Source organism: Acanthaster planci, unplaced genomic scaffold (assembly GCF_054643075.1).
Source record: "Acanthaster planci isolate LZ-2023a unplaced genomic scaffold, COTS_SCS Contig19, whole genome shotgun sequence".
NCBI lineage: Eukaryota > Metazoa > Echinodermata > Asteroidea > Valvatida > Acanthasteridae > Acanthaster > Acanthaster planci.
This window is the reverse complement of record NW_028257643.1, coordinates 99,246-121,970: the sequence shown is the minus strand read 5'-3', so window position 1 is coordinate 121,970 and position 22,725 is coordinate 99,246. Positions and strand designations below refer to the sequence as shown.

At 39.2% G+C, this 22,725-nt stretch overlaps 1 long non-coding RNA gene across 4 annotated transcripts; it reads left to right on the top strand.

Annotated features, from left to right (window-relative positions):
* Window positions 1–247: 247 nt before the first annotated feature.
* LOC110990706 (uncharacterized) lies at window positions 248–19,912 on the top strand. 4 transcript variants are annotated; one of them, XR_015423861.1, is made up of 7 exons: window positions 248–438; window positions 13,570–13,681; window positions 14,244–14,388; window positions 15,523–15,604; window positions 16,076–16,151; window positions 16,594–16,806; window positions 16,959–19,912. It is a non-coding gene; the product is annotated as an uncharacterized LOC110990706 (long non-coding RNA). The 4 variants fall into 4 exon arrangements; XR_015423864.1 differs by having other exon boundaries at window positions 15,494–15,604; window positions 16,076–16,175; XR_015423862.1 differs by having other exon boundaries at window positions 15,494–15,609; window positions 16,076–16,175.
* Window positions 19,913–22,725: the final 2,813 nt, after the last annotated feature.

Genomic DNA, 22,725 nt, shown 5'->3' with positions numbered 1-22,725 from the left:
TTTGGTATATATTCGTCATAAATGGGTGTGTTATTCTGATGACTTTGTTGAAGTTTTATATTATTTGGAAATTACTAATATTTCCATTAATAAACTTCCTGACTTAAATGTTGGGTTGCTGGAGAAGTAAAGAGATTCCAGTACCGATTTATGTACATTAGCTTTTTGCTAGAATACAAGGTACATGTACATCTGTATGTAAATCAGTTGTTTAAAGTTGTTTTTCTCTTGCTGCTTTTCAGGACTGTGGTGAGAACGCATTTGTGCTGGTCTACTGACACCGTTGTGCTGTCATGGGAGGGAGTCGGCAGATAGACCACGCCCACCCATTCCAGGTGTCACTCATCTGGTGGTCACAAAAGGACACCATTCAGGTCGACGGGGTGTGCTGATGAACAGTTGACTGACGGAGCAGGAAATTCATTTAGGCAGTAAAGGGTAAGTTTCTATCAGGCCATTTCCGTCTTGTCTCAGGAAAGTTGTACATGTACGTGTACATGTATGTCACTATAATGCATGCATGCATACATGTGCACAGCCATGTTTATTTGTTGCATACTCACTGCATTCAAATTCACATCATGTGCGTGTACTTATATCTGATTAAAGGGAAGCCAAATGAATAATTTTTTTTTTAATTTTGAAAATATTCAATTATTTTCAACTTAATTTTTACCACTTTTCAAATCCTGACTCTAAATACCTGTCTACATGTTTGACTGTGGATGTCAAATCTCATTTCATATTGGCTAGTTCTGGTTTAGTTTCATGTCAGAATAACAATGTCTCATGTCAGTTTCTTTTCTTGAATTGTTCCAAACTCAAAATTGTAACCGCACTTCAAGGAGAAATACAGCGAAAGGATGCAGTGGAGTATCACAGTACACATACATGTCCATATGTGTATACGTACTGTACTTTGAGTTATGGTGCTTTCTGTTGGCTGTAGAGGAAAGGACAGACACTGAACTTAATTTTTTTTTCTTTTTTGGCCTGTTGTCATGGTAGCCCCTGTCAAGCTTTATTGCCATACAACTTTTTTGTTTTGTCTACATAATCTGTTTACAGATCTATCCAACTGAAATATTTTTACTGAGCGCCCAGTTGATACTTTGGTAATAAACATTTCACTCTAATTGGTAACGTGCATTTGTGTTGCAATCAGCTCTTGCTGGCCTTACAGTAAGCAGAACTTTACAATCGACAATACAACAGCAGATTTGGTTTGCCGTTTACATGTTTAGGAGTAATTTTTTAGTATTCAGAGCAACAACTCCAAGAGCTTTCATTTTGTGCTGGAAAATCTCTCCGGATCAACTTTTGACTGGATCATTTTGCCATCAGCAGCAATAGTCCAGTCTTTGTTGCCATCTGCCTTTTCTGAGTGCCCAAATGCCAAGTGTATTATAGATTGTTTTGACTTTAAAACTGAGAAACCGTCAGCTGTGAATGGACAGGTGCTGATGTATTCTAATTACAAAGGAGCATGCACTTATAAAGTATTGTTGGTATCTCCACACGGATTGATTTCTTCCTTGTCCAAGACTTTTTCTTGAAGAACAACAGACAGTCAAGTCACAATAGAGTCTGGTATTTTGGATTTACTAGAGCCAGGGGATGTAATCATAGCAGATGAAGGATTTCCAGAAATCAAGACACAGGTTGCTTTCGAACTTGGCTGGAAATTTAACAAGCAAAAAGTAAAACAATTGAAGTTTATCTGTCAACAGTTTTGATTGATAAGTTATTATTTAATAATTAATTCTTGGTGTATTTTACCTTGCCTTTTCTAAAAATAGAATTAAACCCAGTCTGAAAGTATGCACGTCTGCACTTTTCATTTCAACCAAATAAAGCTTTATTACATCCTCAGATAAGACTGACTGACAACATCACCTCATAAGGAGAGTTCAAAATCCTGTGTTGTGGTATCATTCTGCCTTTTATTGTGGTTTCCCCTCTTGTGCAAATTCTGACATTGAAAACGTGTTTTGATTCAGATAGCAATTTTCCGTTCCACAGTTCCTCCGCTTTGTTGTTTTCCTGTTTCACAAAATCCACAATGTATTTCCCGCTCATGATTATTCACGGTTTGTCTCATTAATTCAATCGTCAACAGTTTTTAGCTCCTCCCAAACTCAATATTCAAGAGCCTAGTTTCCGCCTCACTGTTACTAGAAGTCCCTGCATGCAAAAAATGTTCAGGAACAGTCTCTTTGCATTACCTGGTATACCGTGCAATAAATCAGTGATGAAATGCCTTTGTTAACTAGCGAAACGTAGTAAGTACGGCAAGTGGAGTCACGGTTGCTAGGATACATGTAAGTGTGCCCTTTCTTGGTCAAGCTCGTGGCCCATAGGGATGGAGTAAACTTTCTCGTAATCCAGGTACCAGCGCATGTTTTATGCAGCAGGCATGATCACTTCTCAGCAGGCGTTATCAAATGTTTATACAAATGGTCAAATGGTTAAATAAATGGTCAAGTTGCATGTTGGTGAATAGGGAGACTGAGGTACACTGTATTTATGAATATCCATTAAGAGTGCTATTCTTGGTCTTTGATTGAAGGTGTTTATATCAATCAAAAGTGTAGTGCAGTTTGGTTCATCTGGAGTGGGGATGGAGCTAAGACGTTTCACTTTTTCTCGGTTTGTATTAGTGTCACTTTGGATGGGTTGGTTTAGTAATAATTTGTGTTCTATGAAATGTACCGGTATTTTTATTGGATTTGGTTTTCTTGGTTTTGGCTTTGCATATACTGTACCAGAGAAATAGTTTGATTCTCCATTGAATTTTTCTCTTGCTGTCTTTCTTTTGATGAAGGTGGATAGGAATATAAGTGGAGGATAGTGGGTTATATTCCAGAGATGAGAGCGATATGTACATGTAGACAGCAACAATGCTTGACAATCTCATCTGGAAGATGTGGTTGCCTTAAAATTAGACTGCTTGGTTTAAGACATTCAGTATGGATTCCTCTTGAGGTTGGTTTGGTCTTATGAAGTAGCCAAGCAGTTGTTGGGCTGTGATGCAGTCTTGGTCTTGAAATAGCGCAGCAGTAATTTGAAGAGCTGTTCGCCAGGTTTTTGTGAGCTGTTCCCCTGTGGTAGTTAGCTGGTGTTGCTCCTCCTCTAGCATACATGTAGTTCTGTTGGAGAGTGGGGGGTTCTCTTCTGTCGCTTGTTCACATGTTCTTGGAAGGATCTCAGAAATTTGGATGTTGTTGTCGTACTGTGGTTTCTTTGTGTGATGGAAGTGTGGAGGTCTCAAAATTGCGCTGAACGAAATATGGGCCCACAGAAAACACTGGTCAGACCAAAATAGCTCTGTCTAATGACTCCCTGGAAGAGGTTGGCCAGATTTTTTTTCACTGGAAATTCAAGATTATGGCAAGATGTTCACTTTTTATTTCAATTTTATCGGAGTTGGCCATGCAAATTTTTTATTTGCCTTTCCCCCGAAGATACCCCCCAAATAGTAGCAAAAGCATGTGCACCCTCAATGGTCATGGACAGGTACATGCATCTTGTTTGGCGAGTGATGTGATTCTTGACAGATGTCATATTTGTTGGCTTTTTCTGCCTAGGACTTTGGCTGCTGGAATTGTAAGTCTGAGAAGTGATGATAGACTTGTGTTTGTGGAAATGGATATACCTGTACATGTACTAGGAGTATTAATGCCCAGTGACAAAAGTAGAGGCATATTATCGCTGGAGTTTTATTGGGGTAAGCATTGTCTGCATGTGATTCCCAATGATTTGGAGCTGGAATGAGAGGGTAGCGGCTGGTGATTGGTCTTGCTGTTGCAATTACCTGGCATTTTGTTCAAACTTGACAATCTTCTTTTCAAGAATATTGCTCCCCATGTCGTTCACCCTTTAACAGATATTTCAAAGCACTCTTTGATTTCCGGAAAAGTCACAGATGAACTCAAAATTGTTAAAGTTATTCTATTCCAGTTTACCAAAATAGTGATTATATCCAAGTCACTAATTATCACCCTAGATATCCATTTTGCCGTGCTTCTCAAAACTGTTAGAAGGGTTAGTTGCAAACCATCTTGAAAAGTTTTAAATTTAACGTTCTTTCACATTTGTAATCGGGCTTCAGGGCAAAATATTTGACTTACATGTACATGTAAGTTGCCTTGATTTAGTGAACAGAGTAACATCTAGTCTGGACAAACGTGAACTTATAATTGGTATTTTGTAAATCTTTCTTCAGCATTTGATACAATTGATCTTGGTACTCTTTTCAGCAAACTTCATTAATATGGTGGAAGAGGTACAGCCCTGGAGGTGTTTCAAGATAACCTAAAAGTATAATTATTTTGTTATTTTGAAAAGGTTGATTACTATAAATTTTTGGATGTTATTGATGACAAGTTTATCCCCAAAATTAATTGCCTGAATGTTCATACTCTTATTTTACGCATCCTTGGTGTTCTGGGAAAACTGACATATTTTGTTCCAGCCCATATTCTGATTTTTATTTACAATACGTTACCCTTGCCTCAGTATGGTATATTTGCTTCTGAAAATGCTCTTAGAGCCTTTCTTGAGAAATTATTTGATTCAAAAGAAATCCCTAACATTGATAAATGGTTCTTGCTTTAAGGATTACTCTGGCCCATTATTGTTAAATTCAATTTTATCTGCATATCGCTCCCAGAAAACGAAATTGTCAGACAAGCAAGTTGTGTTTTTGGACAGCGGTGCTACTTTATTGGCTAGCAAACTTGATCAGGACACTGGCCTAATATTAAATAACAGTTCAAGCAATGCAATTCTTAAATTCTTAAACCTGTCAATAAAGTAAAAGTGGCATGTGTGCCAATAATACTGACCAAGGCATTGCAGCTTTAGCGCATGCATGTGCAAAAGTCAGGGTGCTTGCCCTTGACACTTGACATGCTTGTCACAAGTGAACAGGGGTAAAATGTCACTTTACGATTTGCCCCGTCACTATGCATGTGAGATGGTATGCTTACGGACATAATTAGAATTCCACCCTTGCGATGCATTTTACTAAATACATTGGTGTAACCTTAATTGAAAAAAAAGACATTAATTGGTTTGTTGTATGGGCCCACAGCTGTACTTATGGTAGGATTAGCCTATCCACCGCTTTACGAAGAAAAAATTGTGAATTCCAACAAAGGTTAACTCAAACAATAAACGATCAGTCGGCTTAACTTAAAAGTTGCGAGTTGTTCTCCCATGCCATTTTCGCCACATGCGCAAAGTGCACCTTAAATGGGAAGACGATGAGTAGCCCTGGACCCCTCCCCTTGGAAGAACACACTGAATCACCGCTCACCCAATGACTGCAAATGATGAAACCAATCATAGGAAAAATGTTGGTGCAAGGAGTGCGATTCCAAACCCACTACCAAATGAGTGGCACCGTTAGTTGGTTGAACATCTTTTCTGTTCCGCACATGACAGGAAAAGAGTGCAAAGCATGCGCGAGGGAGAGTGTCCCACACACTACTATTGTGTGTAGCATTTGGAGGACGCATTCCTATCCCACACGAAAAGTCGCACTTGCACCGGGAATGCGAAGGAATCTGTTTGAAGCAAAACATTTCCACCTAGGCCTACATGTACTGTGATCAGTCGACAAGATGGTGCCCGTGTCTCCGTAGATGATAAAAAAAGTGGGGGGATCTCTGTAAAGCCTTTCTAATGGGGCAAGAAATTGATACCGAATGGGGTGGTCACTTGAATGATGACAGAAAGTAATACACCGCGGCTGCGGTACAATCCTGAGTTCACACTAAGCAAATATTTCTAAGTACTAATTTAACCAATTCTACAAACCGAATTTAAATTTGCCTTTCCGTTTCTGGCTGTGATACTACCTAGCCCGGAACCGGTCATTTCTGGCCGCAAGTCGGAACATTCGTATTTAGTGTATAGACCGCGATGCTAAACATGGGGATATAATTGAGCCTACATTGTCCTAAACAGTTAACCTGTTGAAAGATATTTAATCATTTTTTGATGTGTTAGTGGGCTTCTTGCACATTAATAAGATGTACATAATAAATTATGAACAAACAAGTATTGTAATTTGAGATTTCCCTTACGTCTGTAAATCCAAGGCTTTAGTCTCTGGAATAGTTGGGTGACATGTCAAAGAAGGAAACCACTATCAACCAACCAATCCTTGGCACACTTGCCAACCATTCACCAAGTGAACTGGGTGTATGGAGTGCTACCAAGAACCTTTGCAGCATACCTATAACAATGAGGGCACCTTGCCTTCATCTTGGCCATATTTGGCACATGCATGTATACAGCAGGCCCAACTTATCAATTAAACAGTGGGTGGGGAAAAACACAACGCCTTCATGATGTTAGACGGCGAATGCAGTTACAGAACTTGGTTTCTTTGACAGAGTGTACACGTCAGCTAGGAGTAGGCCTACATTCGAACCAGGTCAACCTACCTTGCTTCTTATTAACGAATGCTCAGTCTGTATTGAACAAACTGGACGAAATCGAGATTATCCTGCACTCTAATCAAATTGACATTGCAGTGATAACTGACTCGTGGATCTCTACTAATAAGGTTTTGGAACAATACACAATAGATAGGTACTGTGCCTTCAGTGCATGCAGACAGTCTGCAGAACAGAACAGGAGGTGGGGTACTTGTCTGTGTTAGTGACAAGTTTACAGCATCCCCCATTGAACATGTTACGGTCCCACCAGAAATTGAAGGAGAGTGGTTGTTGGTGCTTCACCCCAAGTTACCGAGAGGCATTCCTGCAATTGCTATCTTTGCAGTTTATATTGCTCCAGACTCAACACATATTAATTTATTGTATCAAGACATCAATGCTACCGTAGATCAATTGCTGATTTGTAGGCCACATATTGGCCTAATCATCTTGGGGGACTTTAATCAGTTTGCTGTCAATCCAATCTGTTATGGAACAATATGAAACAGGTTGTAACTAATCCAACCAGAGAAAATGCTGTATTGGATTTAATTATCACTAACTTTGACAATCAGTATATAAACCCTTTGACTTTGCAACCAGAAGCTCAAAGTGACCATAATTGTGTGATGTGGGAACCTAATATTAATTCCTTGAAGCCTAATCACTATCGCACGTCTATTATTTGCCTGATGAAAGACTCAAGTGTATGATCTTTAGCTCAATGGATTCAAAATCAAACATGGCAGGAAATAATTAGCACTAGCTCTTGTCAAGTTAAAACTGATATTTTTTTATGAGATGATCAGTAAACATGTTGATTTTTATTTCCCCACTAGAACTATTAGAAAGTATAATGACGCTAAACCCTGGTTTTATGATCGAATTAAGAAAATAATACTGCACAGACAAAAAGCATTCAATAATGGAGATAGAGTCAGATATCGTATCCTCAGAAACCAGGTTACTCGTCAAATAAGATCTGCTAAGCAGCTGTACTATGCTGGTCGAGTACGTAAATTAAAGAAAATTGACCCTGGAAGATGGCACAAAGAAATTTGTAACCTACATGTATGCATCTATTCTTGGGAGATTTATAAAGAACTTAGGAAGATTTCAGCGAATAAAACTGGCGGTCCAGACAACCTGCCTGCGAAGATCTTTAAAGAATTTGGTTACAAATTTAATATTCCAGTTTCTAATATCTTAAATTCGTCATTTAAGCAGGGTGTTGTCCCATTCCAATGGAAGCAGGCTAATGTTGTTCCCATACCGAAAGTTCAACCACCCACCTTGCAGAAACTCAGACCAATCTCTCTCCTCTGCTTGCAAAGGTCGCTGAAAGCTTCGTAAGCAAATGGGTTATCTACTCAATTAATTGAGACAATTTGGCAATGTCCAGCACTCACTGTATTATCGATATCTATCATCATTTAATCTCTGGTGCAAATAGACCAGGTAACATTGGCACATTAATATTAACTGACTTCAGCAAAGCATTTGATACAATAAACCACATGATAGCCATAAACAAACTTATTGAGCTTGGGGTTTCCCTATCAGTTGTCAAATGGATTGCTGAGTTTCTAACAGAACGTCAATAGATGGTCAGATATAAACAGTCTTTTCTGACTGGCAGGCCTTGTCTGGGGTGTTCTCCAAGGAACTAAACTTGGCCCGGTGATTTTTTTTATTTGCATAAATAGTGCTCTTGATTCCAGTCATAATAGATGTTGAAAATACATGTATATCGATGACTTCACCTTGGGGAAAAATTGTTTGTTCAATGAGAATGGTAATATACAACATGATCTTGATATCTTGAGTGAGTGGTCGAAGAGTAATGGGTTTTCCTTGAATCCTGCTAAATGTCAAACATTTCAGCTCATTTATAGAAGGTGAAGTGATAAGTATGAAGACAATAAAGAAATGGTCGGCTTTAGGGGTGGGAGAAAAACTCAGAATGAATACCATAGAAAACCCAAGGTGTCAGGAACTCAATCCACATGCTGACCTAGGTGGGATTCAGACCCGGGTCGCAGAGGTGGAAGGTGAGGAAAGAGCTACCACACTAACCTGACTCCCCAAATTATTGGCACGCTAGCAAGCCATTTACCACATACAAGACAATATGGGTTCTAGGATGGGCCTTGCCAAGTCTGAAATGACAGAGAAAAGTTCCCCACTGACAATAATTGTCACAACAGAAGAAACTTGTGAAACCAACTTGTTATCCATGGGAACCACTGTTCCTATAACTGAGAGAGTTCTTAAATTCAGGACTCCCTCTCATAACTATAAGAAGCCATTAGAATTGACAATTTTCGGCTACCCAGCAAAAATGTACGGCGCACCCGAGATTATTTGAAAATAGGTGAGCGAAGCACTTCCAATTTGTATAAAACTAAGATCATAATAAACCCAAAGGGAAAATGGACCTTAAATCTCTCTACAAGTAACTTTTTGAACAGGTGAGTTTAAAGTCATGAGGATATAATTGTGCATACAGATGAGCTTTGGCTATTTCATAAACCTGACACATTCATGTGAAATGCTCTTCCTTGAGTGATGGCATAACAGACAATGTTGAGAGAAATCAACAGTTTCCTTTTTTTGTGTGTTTGTGTTTGTGTGTGTATTTTTTTTATATCAGAGGTTTTTTCCATATTGCTTGAGGGTGACTGACTAATCTCATGGCACACAGATTTGCTACTGTCGCATCATTCTCCAATTCAGATGCGGAATTCTGGTATGACAAGGGCCTTAATTCGGAAATCACCTCCGAGTGCCTACTCCAAGCTGCACACAAACCTTAAAGTGCTCATAAAAACGCTGTGATGCTCCGTTGAATTCATCTAAAAAATCCAAAATAAATAATCCAAATAATGTGATATAAAGGCTGCAGATGCACAAAACCCACTATCGTGAAATTCCAAAAATGCTATTTATATCCAACAGTGCAAACAAAATAAGATAGCCAGGCTAGGCGCGGTGAAACTAATTTGGCAAATGAAAACCAAGATGCTCTTCGTTTGGAGAAGTATCAGGAGGCAGTCCAGAAGTAGATGTTTAGGCCTAAGGCCTCATCCATAGCATGAATGATACTATGAGACGTGGCAATCTGACGGCTGTAACGCATGCAATAAATATTTAGCAGTCCTCATTATTGATACATTCATTCAAAGAACCACTTTTGATTAAAGGGTATGATTATGACAAATGTTGGATAAAGCAAAACAGCCTGGTTGGTACTTAGGACAAGCCTTGCTGGAGAGAACTGAATAATTGGAACTGGCAGATGGATAAACAGTCAAGCCAATTTGCCGAATTCGTATTTGTTTTGGTTTTTGCTAAGAACTACCTGGTACCTTTACGGTACGGACTAAGAAAAAAAGAAATAGAAATCGCGCGCCTCTAAAGCAAAGCGACAAACTATGCACAAGCGAAGCAGATGCAGACTGCTCATGAAAACGGAAAATACAGCCCTCACAAGTAATGGGCACGGGAACCATGACAACCGGTGTACTTATTGTAAGATGTTGTTGTTCTACAAGATTAGCTGACAGCAGGAGGCATGCAATGTGCACACGATTTGCCCCTTCCCCTGAGCATGCGACAGACATAGCACATTGTTATTTTTCACTTGGACGTACTTTATTTGATCATTATAATTCTCATTGTTAATTAATTTACTTTATTCTTATTATTTATTTTAAAAATTTATTCACGTTATTATTTCACTGTTTCGTTAGGCCTGCACTTGATGTGTTTAAATTTGTTCGAGTGAGAAGCATTAATCTGCATGCACTGACAAAGTGATAATTTGGCTAGACTTATCCTACTTTAACTGCAACAGTTCTTACATGGAAGGCGTCCAAAACTGTTTCAAAGAAGGTTCCTAATATCCTCAGATTAGGGGTAGGGCCTACAAGTAAGTAAAATACTTAGGCATATATACTTTAGTATTGTTATTTTTTTTTTTTTTATTTTAATGCCGAATTATAACAATGTGCAACCTATTTCTTGCGCGTTGGCTGTAAATAGTAATGCTATGTAGCTACTTTCCTTGGCCTTCCGCCAGCCAGCAGAGAGTCAGGCGGTCGCGTGCCTGCACTCCAAGCTACATGTTTACAACACCATGGCAACAAACTGTGCCTGTCCAGAATAATACATTTTATCTTGGAGTGATAAAACAGATTATCATAGGCCTTATCATTAGTTATTTATTGATTTGTTTTGTGTGTCATTTAAACCACTGCGCAAGTCTGACCAAAAAACCATTGAGAGCGGCCAGCAATTCCTGTTGTATGCCATGTGCGGCAGCCAGAATCACCGTGTAGTGCGTGTACATAGCTTCGCAGTGCTGACTGAAGATGAAGATGCACCGTGCCAATTGTAGGTGCACAGGGAATTCAACGCAAAACAATTGGCATCAGCCGAAGTCAATTTCCACATACCCTGTACTATCCTACAGTTACAAGTATAAAATTGTGAACCAAAGAGTCTGGTGCCGTAGATGAAGCTGTAGCCTGCCAATAGTCTTCCTGAGCTAGGTTCAACACTCATTACGACGGCACATCACCACCGGTAGCACCGCCGGTTGGATGCCTGCTGCATGAAAGGGGCTCCCTGACATCGATGGCCTTGATGGATGCGGAGTGCGCTGCTCCACTGACTGCACTAAGCGATGAGCGGTGGCAAGGATGGCACAATGGAACCGTCTTTTGGATGAGCACTTGTCTGTCTGGAGAGAGAATGCTGCTCCTCCATGGGCTGCTTGTAGATAGCGATGCACGACGGCAAGTTGACTCAATCCATGGTGCTTTCCCCTCGTAGTACAGGCCCGGCCATGGACAATGGCCATACGGGTCCAAGGTGATGCATGCTGGCATACTGTGAAGGTGACTGATGAGCAGGGTCTCTTGTGCTGTCCGTTGAACGCGGCATCACATGAAAACAGCACATTTACTTGTAGATTTCCAAGGCTGTGTACTCCATTCCTGAGTCACTCCTGTCAGAGAAGAGGATATGGCAGAGCAGCCAAGCCCCGCAAGATTTTCCCAGTTTCACAGCAAATGCGAGGAAAATGAGACCATACAGTGAGAACTAATGCTCAGGAAAAGATGAATGACGCAGTCTGGCAGTGGCCTGCTGAAGGGATCCATCCGCACAAGAAAATCCGATTGTGATTCTTCCTTTACGTAGGCCGACTACAGTGAGGCTTGCTGCCTTTCCCACAAGGGATTCAAAAGGAACGCTGAAAACTGCAATTTAATTGGCCTCAACTTTAACCAATTTGCATAAGGACACTTGGTATCCAAGCAACTCGCAAACCCAAACACTACAGCCCAGTCTCATGATCATTCACAGCCGCGCCCACATGACAGCAAAACAAGAAAAGCCAAAGGATTCCCTCATGCGTTTTCAGAGAGTAATGCCTTTTATCGTTTATGCAATCAAAGAATTATCTTTATAAATAGTATTTGTGTGCTGTAATGTATAATTTTGAAAAACCTGTCTGCCTCCGAATGTAAAAGCTGCTATCGTAAGGAATAATGATTTCAATAATCTTGACACTGGGTCAGCTCTTCCACTTTCAAGGAAATTTCCTTATTTGTAGGAAACTTTTGCTTTCGAAGGAAATTTGAAGGACATGAAAAAATCTAAGGAAATTTTGAGGAAATGCCCCAAATCTAAAGTAATTCTAAGGAAATTATTAAATTCTGAGCAAATTCTACAAATATTCTCAAAATTAGCAGCAAAATCTACATTTCAAACTCTACAGTAATATTCTGTCAGATTCAGGATGACTGGAAACAAGACTAGTAGAATAAAATGGTATGCGCGTGTGCACAAGTTATATCACCACACATGATGCACACAGCCTGATTTCTTTGTTCAAGACCGTGAGTTTGAGCATTGTACTGACCTCTGCTTATCATCTAGCAAACAAACACAGTAGTTTTGGTAGTATATTAGGCTTTTTGGTGGTTAACTAAAAAATAAGGAAATCGGGAGGAAAATAAGGACATTTGGCTTTGGGGATACGGAAATTTTCATTTTGACTGTGGAAGCACTGGACAAGGTCATCAAACAAGTTTCATCTCAACCAAGTCACAAGTTTGCCATATCATCTACTGCTACAATCCTGGACAAATCTCGTTAGGCCTCCAGACCCCCTGTTCAATGTTGGGTCTGTGCGCACGGTCTGCGCTCCAGCTGGACAACATTGACCGGGGGGGAGTTGGGGAGGGGGCTGGAGAGCATATGGCTATTACCAAGTGTCCCAACAAGTCTGTCCAGGATTGTAGAAACCAGGGACCCCTATCATACCGTAGAACTAAAGTTGATCATTCTGTCCATTGGAGTCAAGTATAACTTGCAAAAGGAATAATAAAACTTACTGGTTTACATGTATGTAGTTGAAGTTACTGGTAATTACGTGGATGTAACTGTCAAGCTAAGTTGTCGACAGCACTTTTAAAAATTACTGTAATTTATTGATTTTGACAGATTACAAATTCATTCATTTTGTATTTTAACCTCCTCTCAGTATAAATATTCCTATTCACTTAATCATGATTTGGATAAAATAAACTTCCTCTTTTTGCTGTGGGTAGACCCAGTACAAGCTTTGACTTCTTGTATGATCTTCCCATTAATTCTTAAAAATGCTACCATTGCAGTTTTTTCTCACCATGTGCATGTATGCAACTACATGTACTTATAGTATGGCAACCAATGAACTTACACCTGAGCCTAGTCAAGGATTTGTGGGCTGGGTTGGTGACAGTCGGTTGTGGGGGGTTTGGTAGGGATGGGTTGATGAGAGTTGGGATTTATTAGGTTGAATGTACACATATTTTGAAAATTATACATGTACTGACACTTTCAGTATCTTGAAAGATCTCAGACCGAATGAATATTCATTGGAGGTTTACAACAGAAATATGAGGGATCATATGTGTATAGATATAGTCTAAGCCAGTTCCACACTCCCGTTGTTTCAGGCATGAACTAGATTATCTTTTCAGACTGATTCTTCATACATTTTATTTAATGTGAGCTTGAGTCCTTGAGTCTATTCAAATACACATTTTCTTGTGTTCCTTTACCACAGCGTGTTTATGAGTAGCACAACCCTGACAGAATGCTGGAACATGCCTCATGGATAAGAACTTGAGTTTCTCCTGCATCTGCCCTAATGGCTGCATCAGAACGACCTACATAAGGTAAAGATGTCAATGGCTATGTCGTCTGCTCGAATGTCCTGAAGTCTTGGATAATGGCATTACAGATTGTCCAGTAAATGATTGGATGTGCAAGTACACAGACTGTCTAGAATCTCTTCATGTGAGAGGACATATAAAAATATGATCAGGCTATCTGTACATGTAGACACATCTGATGGGTTAAGCCACAGCACTTGCCCCGTCTCATCGACTCTGGCTGTTGTTTTATCTGTGCCTGCGCAAAAAGTCTTAGAAGTGTGTGGAGGTACATTGTATGTTGAACTTGAATTTAGCCACTGTTGTTGGCCTCTTTTGGTAGCAAATATTGCGTCTTGGTTGTGTGTCAGAATGTTGAAGAACACAAGGTTGCATGCAGTTCAGTGTCGGTACAGTACATGTATAATGAACACTGCAATAACTGTCGGTTATACTGAACATATACTCCTTGGCACCTGAATTTTCTGTGTACATTTACTGAACATGGAAACTTTGCTTTACATAAAAGAAACATGTCGAGGACGAATAATAATAACTTGAAAGTTAAGGACATTTTTACTTTCAGAGTAACTACTGTCAGCACGGTCTGCATCGTTTATGGGCACATGTATAATGGGTGAATGGGTGGCTGTGTAGACCAGCCACTGAGTACCTGGAGGCAGTACGGGCAACGCTGATGTGGAAACCTTGTAAAAAACTCAAAGTGGAAAGTATGTTCATGTATGCCAGTAGATTAATTTTTGCTTACTTACTTACAGAAATCTTCATTACATAGTTTTTATTTGCTTTCAATTGATAATTCTCAACACATCTATTAAAGCTTCATGTTAGAAAAGGATACTAGCATGACCATATGGCATTTTAAAGGAATGACTGAAGGAAAACTTGCCAACCTTTTTTCATTTTGGGAATTTGACTTCAACTGAAAACTACCCTAAAGGTGAGATATGAAAGATGATCATACCTTGAAGAAAATCCACTTATTTCAGTGTTACTTCTTTTTAACTTGAGTTTTTGCATTGGAAATGTTTGTTCCAAATCCTAATTCAGAAAAGATTGCGAGGCAGGTTGCCCCCCGTTTGCGTGGGCCGGGCGGGGAATGGATTTGTGGGCAACTGGTAATCGCCTCAGGGAATTTTGCATGAATGCTGTTATATTGTTATATTGTGTTCATTCTTGTGACGTTGATCTGTATTATTCTAAGAACTCTTAAGTCAACAACGACTTCAGCTGTACATATAAATTTATATCGAAAGTACACGTAGGCTGCTAAATCTTGTCTTTTTCAAAAGTCAAAATTTGTGGCTGAAATTATACAGTGCACAAGTGGTAAATGGCTTAAGGAGGATGCATATGACAGATAGCCAAAATCAAAGTGCTGTTGATTTATGTCAGTCTAAACGTTTTGATTCATTTATTGTTGTTGATGACTTGCTACTTTAGCTTTCACTCTCGAATTGAATAAAATTTAAACACTTTCTATGTGGACAAGAATTCCGAAATTCAGAGAAACAAGTGTACATGTATCACAAATGATCAAACTTAAGAAATGGTTAACACACAAAAGTAACTTTGTAACAGTTGACTATGAACTTTGCAACAGCTTCTCACAAAATTGACAACAACAAAAAAACTTGAACACGGTTGAAAGTTGCATTGGTAAAATGTGTAACGTTTTGTCTCTTAATATTTAGTTGTCACGGGCTGTAAAAAGTAGTTGGAAGATTATTCAGGTTCATTGCACCTGTGCTTTTATTTGGTTCGTGAGATGCAATCCATGACAAGAAGCTTATTAGACTTTGTTTGTTTGGACAGAAACTCACCCACAACTATACCTTTCACAGTGTGCCTTGGACTTCATGGACAAGTGATTGCACTGTCTCTTCCAGGGCAGCTCCTTGAAAGAACTGATCATCAGTTTCATGGGTATGGTAAGGATAAAGCTTCAAGTCCGAGCGAATCATATCAAATTTAATGCTTGGGTTTGTGAGAGGTTTGGGGAACTAGGTGATTTGCTTTTACTGTATGGAGCCTACGTTGCAGATTGGTTAATTCCACTTTTCCCTCATAATCAAGCACCCAACAATACTGTACATCCGAAAAATCACACGTAGTGATTTATTCAGTAGTAAAGAGCCTGCATTTGGCACACTCAGAGAGGCTTTTTTGAATATTTAATCCAGTAACAATCAAAGCACATTGTCCACATAATTATGCACGTCACAGAACACCTAAGACAAGTCCTTGGACTCAGCAGTGGTGCTCCATATTGTGCAGACTTTCTGCAGGGGAAGTGGTTGGATGTCAAAGGATGAATTAGAATACTGACATTTTTATTGGAAATCAATCCCTTTTCCCAAATACTACATTTTTTGTTCACTTCTTCTTTGATTTTAGGAGATTAGGCTGGTTCTGGATGCATGCGTTGTTGTCAAGGATGTTGTCAAGACTCCACCTCTGCCTGTCACTCCTGGTATGAAGATCTGTTGTTCTTATTGTGAGTTTCATTGTTTATTTATTGAAAAAATTTTAGACTGTACTTGAGAATTTTCTGTCAGTCTATTTTTAAGTCAGCCTTTTCAAAGTACCTTGCATTGTGAATTTACAAAATATCAATGTGACTGAATGTAAACTCCTGTTGAAACTATTTCAGCACCAAAGAAAATATTTAGTACTCAGAGAATTTGAATTTTTTGCTCACCCTAAAAACATTTCCATTTCCCAAAGTTTGTGAGATAATGTAAGCCTCTCTTGTTCTTTTTGGCTCAGTTCCATGTATCAAGTTTACTTGCTGACAACTAATGATCATGCACTTTTTTAAAGGGCCAAGGAATTTTCTGACATTGAAAACTAGTTCAGCTGTAAGTTGAACAGAGTAGTGTCATTGATACATATGCTTTACCTTTTTCCTATAGGTTGAACCGAATACGTGTCATCCTTGATCTGAAGTGGTTTGGGCAAACACAGCACAGATATTGAACTAACTTGAGCAGAGAAAAAGTGGTGATGCTTGCTACGATGGACACGATCAGAAGAATGGACAAAACCCTCCACAGATTCTCTATCTTGATTGGCCAAGAACCAGTCACATGGCTTTCACTTTATTGCTATTGCTATGTACGAAAAGGGTAAGTCCTAGCTTGTGTCAGAATCAAATGCTCAGTGGCTATGGCTTTCATTCTTGCCATTGACACACTGCATTAAATAGGCTCGGCAGTGGCCTTGTTTAATTAACTTCCTAGCATCTGACATTTGCTTCTTTTCACTTGTGTTTTTCTAGGTTGATGCAACAGTAATCTTTGGGAATTGTCAGGTTTCCAGAAGCCTGCCCTGGGAATGCAACCCAGCAGCCTAATCAGTGTGACGGTGCTTCCGATGTGGAGGGTGCTGATATGGGGTGCTCGCCGTCGCTTGAGTCTTGCAATTTTGTTCACATTCTACCTTCCTTCATCTCTTTTAAAAAACGACGAGAGGTCCTTTCTCACAAGCTCTGAAAACACGGGTCCTATGTGGTGAAATAGCTTCAAACTGCATGGATGTTATGTGTCTTGAAAGTGCACCCTTGTCTCCAAATTGCACAGGTCCAGCATGTTTTCTGCACGGATTGAAACCTCCTTCCTAACTCCATCATCAGTGCATAACCCACGCAAGTGTCACCGGGTAAAGCATGCCATTATCCTGAGGATATTGTGTATTGACATCTATCTTGCTCTTGCTTTTGTGCAGAATAGGACACAATATGCTGCCCATCAGTCATAGCCTTGCTGCCATCTGGTTCTGTACACACATTAGCATTGTGTTTCCATTTTTCTGGGGGGGGGGTTGAAACCTGACTTATGAAGTTGGAGCCTTCCTTTCCCTTATAACAATTATCGTCTGGACCCATGAATGGAAACAAAATGATGAATTATTGTGTGCAGTGAAATTTCTGACTTTCTTTCCCTTTGGAAAAAATTCTCTTGAGCCAAATTCAGAAAAAAGGAACAACACATTCACAGCAATTCCCGGGATCAAACTGGATACCTCACACTTAAAAATCTGATGTCTAACGGATGAATTGTTCTACTCCATTCACATGAGAAATTGTTTATGTTATAAAGTACCAGTTTGGAGCTGTATAAATCTTTGACGGCAACAAAGTTACCTCTAAGTGGCAGGGAAGATGTGCTGCCAGTATGGCTACTTGTGAGTCAGAATCAAGGAATCTCTCACCAAATTGAGATCAACCTCTAGCAGTCGAATGTTTCATCATCATTGGTTTCTTGCACAAATGTTCATGCATAAAAAAGCAAGAGTATGGGTTGGAAAATTGCTGAAAATATTGCAGTATCAGTGATAGTGGCGAAAATGTGGCAAAACCAGGAACGTTTACCAATATGCTGCATATTGTAGCTATAAAAGCCTTTGATGAAATTGCAGGCATCCCTTGCATCAAACACCATGCACCAACCTTTGCAGGTGTGTGTTTCCTGTGCTTGTGCCGTAGAGCCCTTTAAGGCTTCCACATTTTCCCAATGCTTATTTGTGCACGATATTTGAGTGTGGCATATTCACAAAGGAAATAAGAAGCTGGTTCTTTGTCATAAACTTTTCTTAATTAGAAATTTGTGCGTTGGTCAGTTTTATTTATGATGTCTAAAATTATATCTTTAAGGTGTATCAAAAATGAAAAAATAGCAATACAAAATGGATTGGTAATTGATTGGTAATGGATTGGTACGCTGAACTTCTGAAGCTGAACATTTCAAGTACGGTTGCACGGGAAAGCTTAGTTTATGAGCTCTCAATTGATCTCTATAATCACAGATAAATAAAAGCTATTAGCCTGTCATCACAAAAGGTAAACACCTGTTTCCAGTGTGGGGGGTTAAGTGTGTCACCATCAAAAGCACATAAAATCTTCCCTTATGCGCTTAAGCGCAAGCAACTTGTACAACTGGGCCATGATGTCTTGAGACGTCTGTGCTGGTCACAGGACAGTGCCGCAGGTCATTGTCTTATCGCAGTCCGAAGAAGGCAGAGTGATTTTCCCTCAATGATGCCGTGGAATGGCCTCCTTGGTCATCTGGTCTCATACCCAGTGATTATTTCCCTTTATTTATGTATACAAACATCATGATGTTGTTGTGTTGTGATTCCGTATTCTAAATAAAAATCAAGGTCTTGTGCAACAACCCAGCAGTGGTGTGACAAGCAGTCCAAGAAATGCACCACTGCTGTGAAATTTATTGTAAATAGGGAACATAGAGGTGTTGAAGGTGTTGCTGAATGAAGAGGTGAATCATTATCCTTTTTTTCTGAATAAGTAGTTAATTCCCAAGAAAGCTTGTTTATTTTATTCACAAATCCAGTGCCAGAACGTGTAGAAAGCTCAGAGAACCATCAGCCCTGTTAGAGAAAAGGATGGTTTTACGTATTAATCTGTAAAACAACATTGCTTAATCATCCATAATGGCAGATACATGTATGCAAGTCAGGCATCAACCGGAAACTTCTGAACTAGCGGTATTCTTTCAGATGCAACCATACAGTGTTTGGCATCATACTTTTGATGTACTAATGCGTTGTAGTACTGAATTTCATTTACTTTTACATACAATCTCTCTAATAATCTTTTAAACTAACTGGTGATGGGTCTCTCCTTATCCTTTGTTTAGCTTTTATTTTAAGCAGCACACAGTTTAATTAGAAGTACATGTAACTAACTAAAGGTTGTGAAACCTTTATTTCGATTACACAGTATTATTTTGCTCCAAAAATGGTGAAGGGGTTTATTTACCAGCACCAAGTGCACATTCTGTTAACATTTAGCTTCATGTATATTTTGTGTACATCTTTGGAATGTATGCACAAGGAGCTGGAAACGTAAACCTTGGGTTTGGGCAGATTTGAGGCACACCTTTTTTGAAAGGGGGACAGTTACATTTTTTTGTGGGGGAGGGGTGGGCCCATAAAATTGTAATCTTTTGTCACGCAATGTTTAATGGCCTTTCTAGAATATACTATTAGAAGGAAGGAAAATTAAACGGCCCCCAATGTTTTTCTCTCGATCAATAAAATGCCTCTTTTGCCTCCGCCCTCATCTTTGGTAGGTCAATAATAAGGCAAAAATAGTTGTCTTATTTTAGTTGTCTTATTTATGTCTTGTTCTTTTTTATTTCATTGACCTGCCCTTGACCCACACCATCAACATATTTCGGGAAGAATATGTCAATAAAAGGTACTGTAACTGTAGTCTCTGTCAGGTGTGTGTGCTGTTTGTTGATTTTTAATTTGATTTATTTGAATTTGCCTATTTCCTTTTTGTTTTGTTTTATTTTTTTAATTGTTATTCGCTCGTGTGTACAAAATAATCAGTTCTTTTACTTTTCCAAAACGTTCACGCAGTTTTTTGCTTTTTCTCTTGGCGTGTCTCAATCAGGATCTTGAAGAACTTAGTTTCGTAATATTAGCAAAGAGAGAGGTTTAACGTGTTCACTTTTTCGGTAGGATAATTCCACTGTAGGCAAAATGCCCTGTATATTTATTTAGATCACATATAAACGTTTATCTGAGACTGCTGGCTTCGCCAAGTGCTTCTTTTATTGGATGCCTTTAAAAAAATACCAAGGAGTTCGAGAAAGATCGTTTAAGAGTTTAATTTGACTAAAAGTTGGTACAGTGAGTCATCTGATTGCACATCAACATAATTCAAATTCCCTAGACTTAAGATACTGCGCTCTCCCTCGTGATTCGAGGCAAGCTTTTGCGTAGCGACCTCCGTCTCTGAAATGTAGAGTCCTTAAATTTGTGCCCTTCTTGTCCATTGAAAACAGTGTATTGGTGCAAGGGGTCTCTTATGTAACTAACAAAAGCTTGCCCCGAATCAAGAGTGTCTTTAGTGTCTTTAGTGGGGAGAATTCAAATTGAATTAAAAGAACTAACAAAAGGCTTGTTTGATTTAAAGCCCCCACTTCGGCAATAAAAGAAAGCGCATACTTCACGCCGTTCAGTCTTTGATACGTTCTCTCAACGTTCCCCTAGACGAACTTAAAAATGAATGAAAAGCATTTGTTACGCACGATTTTCTTTGACGCTGTTCCAATTATTTGTTGCGTCCCATCGCCGCATTTGGTCCAGTTGTGATTTGCAAAGGCATCATGCGATATACGAGTAGAATGTGTTTTGTAGGGCAGGCATTTATGCAAATTTTGAAATTCCTTTGCCTGCACGTGGTAACCGGACATGCGCATTTCTAGATCGACGTTAGCCTCGCCCCCGAAGCTTGCAACATTTCGGCATTTGCTGCTCTGACCTTGCGTCACGAAACATCTCCCGCGAGGGCATCCAAAACGTGCCACTTTCTACAGTTTCAACGAGAGAGGTGTCATGACTGTAAGTATCAAATGTGAAAACGCATTTTCAACGTAGGCCCGGTCCGTTTACTTTCTTGTTTACTCCATTTGTCGAAGTTAAAGCAAAAATGCGACCGGGCGTTATCAAGTCGCAATTAATTTGTGGAACACGAACACGAGTAGTGCTGTAACTTTACTCGCTCAGCGCCTTAACACAAAATGAATTTGATTGTGGTCAATTCCCGTAACTGACGTAACCGAGCTTATTTTACGTATGCAAGCTGAGGCCCTATTGGCCGTTTTCTGGGACCTGAAGTGCATTGTATCGGATACTTAACAGAGTCCACTCTTACCAGCATGGGAAAATAAGTCAGAATTCTGAACAGACAAACAATATACTTCGTTTTGGAATTTAGTATCGAATGTAGTTGGCAAAAAGGCTCTTGAAAAACGTGTCGAGGTTAAAATATGACTGGAAAATAAGATTTCGTCATGCAATGTTAGGTTACGCCCCGGATCTCCGGTTAACGAAACAGTGAAAATCTGATTGGAAGAAAAATCCCTAAAAAGAAACGGCATTTTTCGCACTTTTTGCTGTGAGACAAATTTATTGTTGTCTTTGAATGACTAGAATTCCGAGCAGATTCATTCGTTTTTGCAATCCAAGATCCGTTCTGTGAAACACCTTGTTAAATTCTTTTCTTCCGAAGAGTTCCACAGGCGGACGCCATTAATTATTCAGGGCAGTGACTCATAAACTGTAAGAAAGCAAACACGCGTCAGGAACAGTTAAATGGACTAGGGAAAATCTAAGTCTTTACTTAGAAAACACTCAGAATTTTTCAGACGAGAAACCATCTTGTTAGGCTAATTAACCCATTTATTGATGAAGAGTAAAACCAATTTTGATCTTGAGCATTTCCCACGTGGCATTAACCGAAAAAGGTAGAAGACTGATCCACTGAGATAAAACTCGCGCTTCGATGCAATTAGATTTACAGAAGGGAACAAATTTGCCTGCATTTCCACTAATAAAGTCATACGGTGTATTAAACACTTTGCTGTTTCACTAGCATCATTGACAATAATTTGTTGCTTCTTGTGTGAATTGCTTTTTATTTTCTTGAGATGCTATTTGGGCATTTTCAAGACATCATTTTGTATGAAGTAAAGAATTCTCATTGTCTTTTCTGTGTGTCTTGTTTGCTTTTGCTATAGAAACAGTCACCACGTCTCCATGTTCCAGGCCACCACTGCAACGAGAGTGTAGACTGCAATCTCCTCCAGTGAAAAGGCTACTAGTACAGACTAATAGAGTAGTAGAGACTCATTGATCGTTGTAAGGTAAAGCATAATTGTTAAAGTAGTGTCTTATCCCATATTTTGGAAATGTAGAAAACAAAATGGCCGAAAATGTTCCTAACCTCATGTTTTAAAGTTGGAAAAATAATTGCTGCTAATGTGATTTTAATCCCAATTAATGAGTATAACCGACTATAGAACTTCACAATTACTCTGGTATTTATTCATAATTCAGTATTTTCAAATAAAACAAAACAGGTAGAAATATGTTGATCCCTCTGCCCTAATTAAACTTGAAATTAAACTATAATGAACAGATTCTAATTGAATGGCATTACTTGGAGGACATGCAACATGCTAATAAAATTGTTCCTAAAAATGGCTAAAATTGTTCTAACCCTTGCGTCTTGA